The following is a 9,074-nucleotide window of genomic DNA, read 5'->3' on the forward strand; positions in this document are numbered from 1 at the left end:
GGATACTATATTTGGCTTGGTATTAGCTCTCCCTTTAACATTGTCCAACTAACACAGATTTGTCTGCTCTTATAGAGTGGTCACTAAAACTATCCCTTTAGCTGTAGATCAATATTGTAACACATTAGATCTCTACCAAATTCACCCATGAATAAAATCTCTTAGGGAATACTTCGTTTCCATGATGGAAAGATTGAAAAATATGTTCTACTCTGTACTCCTAAGTCCCAAAACACTCACTGCTTAAAGTGTAAAGTGTGGTGAATATTTCCATCATGTCTACCCCTTTATCTCACAGTACCCTCAGTGTGTTTTAGGATTATTTCCTCATTTTACTTTAACAGTTTCCTCTTTATTACTATTTTAATTTACCAATTTATTAATTCATGGCTAATAAATCTGTTTGTCTTTTCACATTTATCAAATCAATTCAAGTTTGTTTGTGAATAAGTGTGTTTTTAACAGTGGGACTCTGCACCTCCAGCAGAGACCAGGGGGAAATCACCTCTTTTTGCCCGCTCACAGAGCCCCAAGGACGGACTAATTACCTCCAGCATGGGCCCCTAACAGTGGGACCTCCATAACCTTGCACACCCTGAGTCCCCGGGCCCCCACAGTTAAGCACTCCCCCACGGACTAAACACAGGTATTCACACCCACCAGAACCTCGTGCCCCTGGTGACCCTAAAGGGGGTGGATTTTGTGGTGCTTCTATGTCTGCCCATCAGCATCCATATTCGTCCTTCTTCACGGCACCACCCCCCGTTCTGTGGAGGGTATTCTCGTGCCCCTGGTGACCCTAAAGGGGGTGGATTTTGTGGTGCTTTTATGTCTGCCCATCAGCATCCAAATTCGGCCTTCTTATTGGCACCACCACCCCCCTTCCGGGCTGGAGGTTCAAACACTTTAACTTTTGTTCACCCTCCTCTGGCTTACACCTCCTCCGCCAACACTTGAGCGCTCATCACAGGGTTCAGCACCAAGGAGAGTGCCTCCCCGGTGCTGATGGAAAGTGGCACTTTTTCTGCCCCTGGTAACCATCAAGGTTATTGTTTTTTTTTTTTTTTTTTTTTTATTTGAACAAAAATCACAGTACACACAGCCTAAAACATCAACTATTTACACGTACTACTGCTGCTATAACAGTACTACTAAATTTCTTAACCTACGTTTTAAAGTGCAGTTATGCGCCCTGGAGGTGTTGCACTATTAACAAAATGTATGCCCAGGATTCTGGCACCTTCCCTGGCTTGTAAAGTGCAGTTATGCGCCCTGGAGGTGTTGCACTATTAACAAAATGTATGCCCAGGATTCTGGCACCTTCCCTGGCTTGTAAAGTGCAGTTATGCGCCCTGGAGATATTGTACTATTTACAAAATGTATACACAGGATTATAATAATAATTATATACACGGTATACATATTCACAATGTTTAGCGGGATTCAGGGGACCAAATTAGGCGTCTAATTCTTACGGTGCACCAGGGCAAACATCCTTCTGATGATGATGCAGCTGCTGCCGCATCTGATGACGCCCTGAACATGGAGCGGATTCTCAATGCCTCCTTTATTCCTGGCGCATTCGCGTAGAACCGGTCCGCCGTGGTTACGTCGTGACACATAAACCTGGCGAGAATCGACCGGCTTTCTGGATCTTGGTGATGCTTGATATTGTCAGCCAGGGCAGTGCGCAGGATTGTGAAGGTGACGGCTGTTTTCTAGCCCAGCATCAGCCCATGCCCTCTTCAAGTGAGCGTTCAGGTTCTTGGAGGCCCGATTCCCCCTTGTGAAAAGGAAGAATTCATTCTGAGGACCCAGCAATGCCTCTTTAATCCCCATCCACCGCATGACCCAGCTAAACTCCTCTACTGTAAGCGCCAGCTGTGCTTCGCCATATGTCTTGGCCGTCTTGTGATCCTGCACATGGATGATGTAGCCCTCAGCAGTTCCCCTTATGGCTGCCTCTAAGACCTCACTGTTTTTCATGTTTGCGTACACGCCCGTACGGTGGCCATACAGGAGGCTCCAATGGAGGGTGAGATAGCCATAGAGAAGCTTCTGGGTGGTTGAGGTCGGCGTGCCGGCCATCAGGTCGAGGAGCTCCGGGATGCGCTTCTCAGCGGCCGCCATGGCGGCGAGAAGCTCCGCCTGGCTCGGCAGACGATCCAGTTTGTTCCTCTTCACCTTAAACTGATGTAGAGTGACTGCCTTATTCAAGTGTTTCATGTTGGCTTTCACCTCTCTCATTATGTGGGTCATATCAGACTGGGTGAGCTTGCACCCCCGGGGCTTTGACTCAGACATGTACCCCATGAACTGGTGCACATTCTTCAGGAAGAACTCTGATGTTGTGACTGCCCGGCCCGGCTTTACAATATACTCGCTCCAGCCACGGATCATCTTCATGTTTCTTAGGAACAGCCAGTCTGACAGGCGGTTAACACCATGGGCCATGTATACTATGAAGTTCTTTATCCGGCTGATCTTCGACACAACATTGTCTTTCTGTTTTACTGTCGGAGCGACACCCAAACAGTGATCCAAGTATGTCTGAAGGTACGCCTCCATGCTTCTAGGCAACGTGATTTCACGCATGGTATTCCCCCGTCCACACCCAGTGGACCAGTAATTTGAGGGAGAGGGCAAATCATTAGCCAGCTTAGAGGCACGGGTCTTCCGGCATACAGGGGTCTCGCTACCGGAGGCTACTGCAAACATGACAGTTTCCACCGGGGTCTTCACAGGGGTCTCGCTACCAGAGGCTACTGCAACATGACAGTTTCCACCGGGGTCTTCACAGGGGTCTCGCTACCGGAGGCTACTGCAAACATGACAGTTTCCACCGGGGTCTTCACAGGGGTCTCGCTACCGGAGGCTACTGCAAACATGACAGTTTCCACCGGGGTCTTCACAGGGGTCTCGCTACCGGAGGCTACTGCAAACATGACAGTCTTCACCGGGCTTTTCACAGGGGTCTCGCTACCGGAGGCTACTGCAAAACATGACAGTCTTCACCGGGCTCTTCCAGGGGTCTCGCTACCGGAGGCTACTGCAAACATGACAGTCTTCACCGGGCTTTTCACAGGGGTCTCGCTACCGGAGGCTACTGCAAAACATGACAGTCTTCAACCGGGCTCTTCCCAGGGGTCTCGCTACTGGAGGAAACTGGTAATATGACAGTCTTCACTGGGCTCTTCACAGGGTTCTTGACCGGCCTCTTTCCACCGGAGGCTACTGCAAGCATGACAGTCTTCACTGGGCTCTTCACAGGGTCTTTACCGGTCTCTTCCCACCGGAGGCTACTGCAAGCATGACAGTCTTCACCGGGCTCCTCACAGGGGTCTCGCTACCGGAGGTTACTGGGGACTGCATGAACAGTCTTCACACCGGGCTCTTCACAGGGGTATTGCTGCCTGAGGCTACTTGTGTTTATGCCGGAGGTACTTGGGATTGCCAGGCCCTTAAATCGTATACATTCGTCCTCTTCCTCAAGAACAGCAGCACTCTGCTTCCTGGGTTTTAGCTCCTTTTTCAGCCTGGAGCGCAGGGTCTTCACCTCATCATTGAGGGCATCCTTCTGAGCCCTCAATGCCACATTTTCCAGCATCACCTGCCTGCAGTCCTCGTTGTCACACTCGGTATGTGGGGAGAAGGGTGGAGGGTGCCCGGGGTATTCCTCCTCATTGTCTATATCCAATGATGTAGCCATTCCAATGATGGGGTTAGTCTCACGGAGGTCATGGAGCAACTGCTTCAGCCTTGCCATGACCTGCTGTGCCTCATGTCGGGACAACTCAGGGTGGTCATGTTTTACATGACGGTCCAGTCTCTTCCCAGTGTACGAACACCCAGCGATGGGACAGGGTTTGGTCCGAACATTTATCCTTCCACTGGCTATTTTCAGGAGGATTCCCCTCTCCTCCAAGTTCCGCACTGCATGCTTGTGCTTAAGGTGTTTGTTCAATGCCAGATAGAAGAGTCTGCACACCGGGCATTCAGATGACATCCTTACTGAAACACACATAATGAATTTGATCAAAATTATGTTATAGTTCTCCGTTTATATGCGTTAGCGTGAGCGGTGGTTGCGACACTGGGTCCGATGCATCAATTCATGGTGCATGGACGAAGGGAAGTATTGGGTTACCACCGGGTCAGATGGTCCCACTTCCGCACCAACGCGGGGCTGGTGATGGCAACATTGGTCCGATGCATCAATACATGGTGCCCCGACTATGAGAGGGTTTGGGGTACCCCGGAACCAGGCACCACCCCAGCAGGAAACGGGTTGTATGGTCAAAGGAGGAAAGAGTGATAGAACCGGGGTAAAGCAAAGAAAGTGTCCGACAATAGTGACTTGTGAGGCGGCCAGAGAGTCTGTCATATCTCGGTCCTATCCTCCAGGCAACGCTGTGGCCAAAACTGGGCTAAAAACTAAAAAAACTAAAAAATATTTCATCTAGGGAAATTTGGGTGAAAATGAAAAAAAAGTACCCGGAAATAGTGCTTCATTAGCCAGCAGCAGTCCCCTGTCGACTCATGTGACATTCCTCCAGGGTTACATAGAACCAGGGTGTGGGGTCCGAGCCATCTCCGAGACATCTCTAGTCCGTGTTGATAATGGGGGAAATGTACCCCAAAATAGTCCTTCATTAGCCAGCAGCAGTCCCCTGTCGACTCATGTGACATTCCTCCAGGGTTACATAGAACCAGGGTGTGGGGTCCGAGCCATCTCCGAGACATCTCTAGTCCGTGTTGATAATGGGGGAAATGTACCCCAAAATAGTCCTTCATTAGCCAGCAGCAGTCCCCTGTCGACTCATGTGACATTCCTCCAGGGTTACATAGAACCAGGGTGTGGGGTCCGAGCCATCTCCGAGACATCTCTAGTCCGTGTTGATAATGGGGGAAATGTACCCCAAAATAGTCCTTCATTAGCCAGCAGCAGTCCCCTGTCGACTCATGTGACATTCCTCCAGGGTTACATAGAACCAGGGTGTGGGGTCCGAGCCATCTCCGAGACATCTCTAGTCCGTGTTGATAATGGGGGAAATGTACCCCAAAAAAGTGCATCATGACTCAGCAATCATCACACTCAACTTTGGTGAGAACCGGGCAAAGGGGTCAAAATGTAAAAATTATACCCCAAAATAGTGCCTCATGACCCCGCAGGAGTCCCCCGCGGACTCCCCTGACATTCTGACATGGTCGAAATCATCCAATTCAACTTTGGTGAGAACCAGGCAAAGGGGTCAAAATGTAAAAATGATACCCCAAAATAGGGCCTCATGACCCCGCAGGAGTCCCCCGCGGACTCCCCTGACATTCTGACATGGTCGAAATCATCCAATTCAACTTTGGTGAGAACCAGGCAAAGGGGTCAAAATGTAAAAATTATACCCCAAAATAGGGCCTCATGACCCCGCAGGAGTCCCCCGCGGACTCCCCTGACATTCTGACATGGTCGAAATCACCCAACTCAACTTTGGTGATAACCGGGCAAAGGGGTCAAAATGTAAAAATTATACCCCAAAATAGTGCCTCAAAATCGGGTAGAGTCACCTGCAAAGTGCCCTCGCATTCCTCCATGGCTCAAAATGTCGAACTTAAACTATTTTGAGAACCAGGAAAATGTAAAAAATACGCCCCAAAATAGTGTCTCATAATCGGGTAGAGTCACCTGGAATGTGCCCTCGCATTCCTCCATGTCAAACTTAAAGTATTGGGAGAACCAGGCTGGGGGGTCCTTGTGCCACAAAATTAGGCCCACTCAGAGTGCTTGGTGAGCGGATACATTCTTCCATGATTTGCAACAGCCGTTTTTTTTCTGAGTGCACCCAAAAACTGGGTTTCCGATTTCGTGCGGACGGTAGTCTGAAAAGTATGGATGAATCTTTTTGACAGAGAAGTGGAAATGAAGCCCAGGGACTTTTCCCCTTCTCCGTTGTACCAACCATCGGAGAAGGGGAAAAATCGGCCTGAAGCGCCAATAGTCTGGCCCCTTCTCCCGTTGGCACTCTGTCATTTTTTTGACAATTTTTCAAAACTTCATTTTTGATTATTTTAAGATATAATTAAGCGTTTTCTTCAATTTTTTTTGCTTTCCACGGGTGGGGGGCGCCTGGCAGGCCGCCTATGAGCACCCAAATTCGGCCTGGATCATCCAGGATTTGTGGGCTAAGCTCCATAAACTGACTAAATCACCCAGAGAGGTCACCTTTCTAGCCCAAATATATATAATACAAATATATTTAAATAGTAAAAGGTGCACTTGTGCTCTGCATTACCAGGAATTTTATTTTCATAGCCCCATGATAGTGATTAAAAATCATTTTCATGGGAAAAAGTGTTAAAACGCCTGATTAAATTATATGCAGGACCCCAGTGAGCTCCAGACTATGTGCATTGTGTTGGGGAACCATATAAATGATAGAATAAATGCATTTAAATGCAAAAATAATGATTTAAAATCATTTTAGGGGGACAATTGTGGAGAGGAGCCTGAAAATGACTCTGCAGCAGGCCGCCTATGAGCACCCAAATTCGGCCTTCTTGACGGCACCACCACCCCTTCTGTGGAGGGTATTCTCGTGCCCCTGGTGACTCTACAAGGGGGGTGGTTTTTATGGTGCTTCGATGTCCGCCTATGAGCACCCAAATTCGGCCTGGATCATCCAGGATTTGTGGGCTAAGCGCCATAAACTGACTAAATCACCCAGAGAGGTCACCTTTCTAGCCCGCTCACAGAGCCCCCAAGGACGGACTAGAGACCTCCAGCAGCAGTCCCCAACAGTGGGACTCTGCACCTCCAGGAGAGACCAGGGGGAAATCACCTCTCTCTGCCCGCTCACAGAGCCCCCAAGGACGGACTAGAGACCTCCAGCAGCACTCCCTAACAGTGGGACTCTGCACCTCCAGCAGAGACCAGGGGGGAAATCACCTCTCTCTGCCCGCTCACAGAGCCCCCAAGGACGGACTAGAGACCTCCAGCAGCACTCCCTAACAGTGGGACTCTGCACCTCCAGCAGAGACCAGGGGGAAATCACCTCTCTCTGCCCGCTCACAGAGCCCCCAAGGACGGACTAGAGACCTCCAGCAGCAGTCCCCAACAGTGGGACTTCCATAACCTTGCACTCACTTCACTTGTCTCACACACACCCAGGGGGGTGAAAGAGGACACATTGGAGCACACATTGACCCAGCAGTAAGTGCTTGAAACGTGGGTAAAGGTGTGTTAAACTGTGGGGTAACATGTTTCAAATGACAGCACGGTGCTGCTTGTTGGCAGGCTGACTCAGTTCACTTGTCTCACACACACCCAGGGGGGGAAAGATAACACTTGTACCCAGGAATAAGTGTTTGAAAGGCGGGGAAAAGTTTGTTTGAAATAGTATAATATCTCCAGGGCGCATAACTGCACTTTACAAGCCAGAAATAATGTTTAAATGGTCGGGGAAAGTATTTTTAAATGTCTGGAAGAGAGTTTTAGACAGTCATTTTGCACGAAATCATTTAACATTGACGCTTTCCTGAAAATGCACAGAATATGTGCATTTTCAGGAGACCGTCAATGTTAAATGATTTCGTGCAAAATGACTGACTAAAACCCCGGAATAAGTGTTTGAAAGCGGGGAAAAGTTGTTTAAAATAGGCTGATACCTCCAGGACGCATAACATGGGTAAAAAGTGTGTTAAAAGGTCGGGGAACATGTTTCAAATGACAGCAGACTGGTGGTTGTTAGCAGGCTGGCTCAGTTCACTTGTCTCACACACACCCAGGGGGGAGAAAGAGGGCACATTGGAGCACACATTGACCCAGGAAAGAGTCCTCGAAACGTGGGTAAAGATGTGTCAAACAGTGGGGTAACATGTTTCAAATGACAGCACACTGCTGCTTGTTGGCAGGCTGACTCACTTCACTTGTCTCACACACACCCAGGTGGGAGAAAGAGGGCACATTGGAGCACACATTGACCCAGGAAAGAGTCCTCGAAACGTGGGTAAAGCTGTGTCAAACAGTGGGGTAACATGTTTCAAATGACTGCACACTGCTGCTTGTTGGCAGGCTGACTCAGTTCACTTGTCTCACACACACCCAGGGGGAAGAAATATAACACTTGTACCCAGGAATAAGTGTTTGAAAGGCGGGGAAAAGTTGTTTGAAATAGTATAATATCTCCAGGGCGCATAACTGCACTTTACAAGCCAGAAATAATGTTTAAATGGTCGGGGAAAGTATTTTTAAATGTCTGGAAGAGAGTTTTAGACAGTCATTTTGCACGAAATCATTTAACATAGACGCTCTCCTGAAAAAGCACATATTCTGTGCATTTTCAGGAGACCGTCAATGTTAAATGATTTCGTGCAAAATGACTGGCTAAAACCCCGGAATAAGTGTTTGAAAGGCGGGGAAAAGTTGTTTAAAATAGTCTGATACCTCCAGGGCGCATCACCAAAAATGTACAAGCCAGGGAAGATGCCTGAATCCCGGATACTTTAGGTCTGTCACTTAGGGTGACCGCACCACTCCGACGCTCCCGAGAGCGGACGTCCATTGTTTGTAAGGCACCTAAGAGGGAGAAGGGGAAAAGGTCCCTGGGCTTCATTTCCCCTACCCTGTGAAAAAGATTCATCCATACTTTTCAAGCTACCGTCCGCACGAAATCGGAAACCCAGTTTTTGGGTGCACTCAGAAAAAAAACGGCTGTTGCAAATCATGGAAGAATGTATCCGCTCACCAAGCACTCTGAGTGGGCCTAATTTTGTGCCACAAGACCCCCCAGCCTGGTTCTCCAAATACTTTAAGTTCGACATGGAGGAATGGAGGGCCCTTTGCAGGTGACTCTACCCGATTTTGAAGCACTATTTTGGGGCATAATTTTTACATTTTCCTGGTTCTCCAAATACTTTAAGTTGGACATTTTGAGCCATGGAGGAATGCAAAGGCACTTTGCAGGGGACTCTACCCGATTTTGAAGCACTATTTTGGGGCATAATATTTACATTTTCACCCCTTTGCCTGGTTCTCACAAAAGTTGAGTTTGATGATTTTGCCCATGGAGGAATGTCACGGG

The sequence above is a fragment of the Trematomus bernacchii genome, unplaced genomic scaffold (genome assembly GCF_902827165.1).
Source record: "Trematomus bernacchii unplaced genomic scaffold, fTreBer1.1, whole genome shotgun sequence".
In the NCBI taxonomy this organism is placed as follows: Eukaryota; Metazoa; Chordata; class Actinopteri; order Perciformes; family Nototheniidae; genus Trematomus; species Trematomus bernacchii.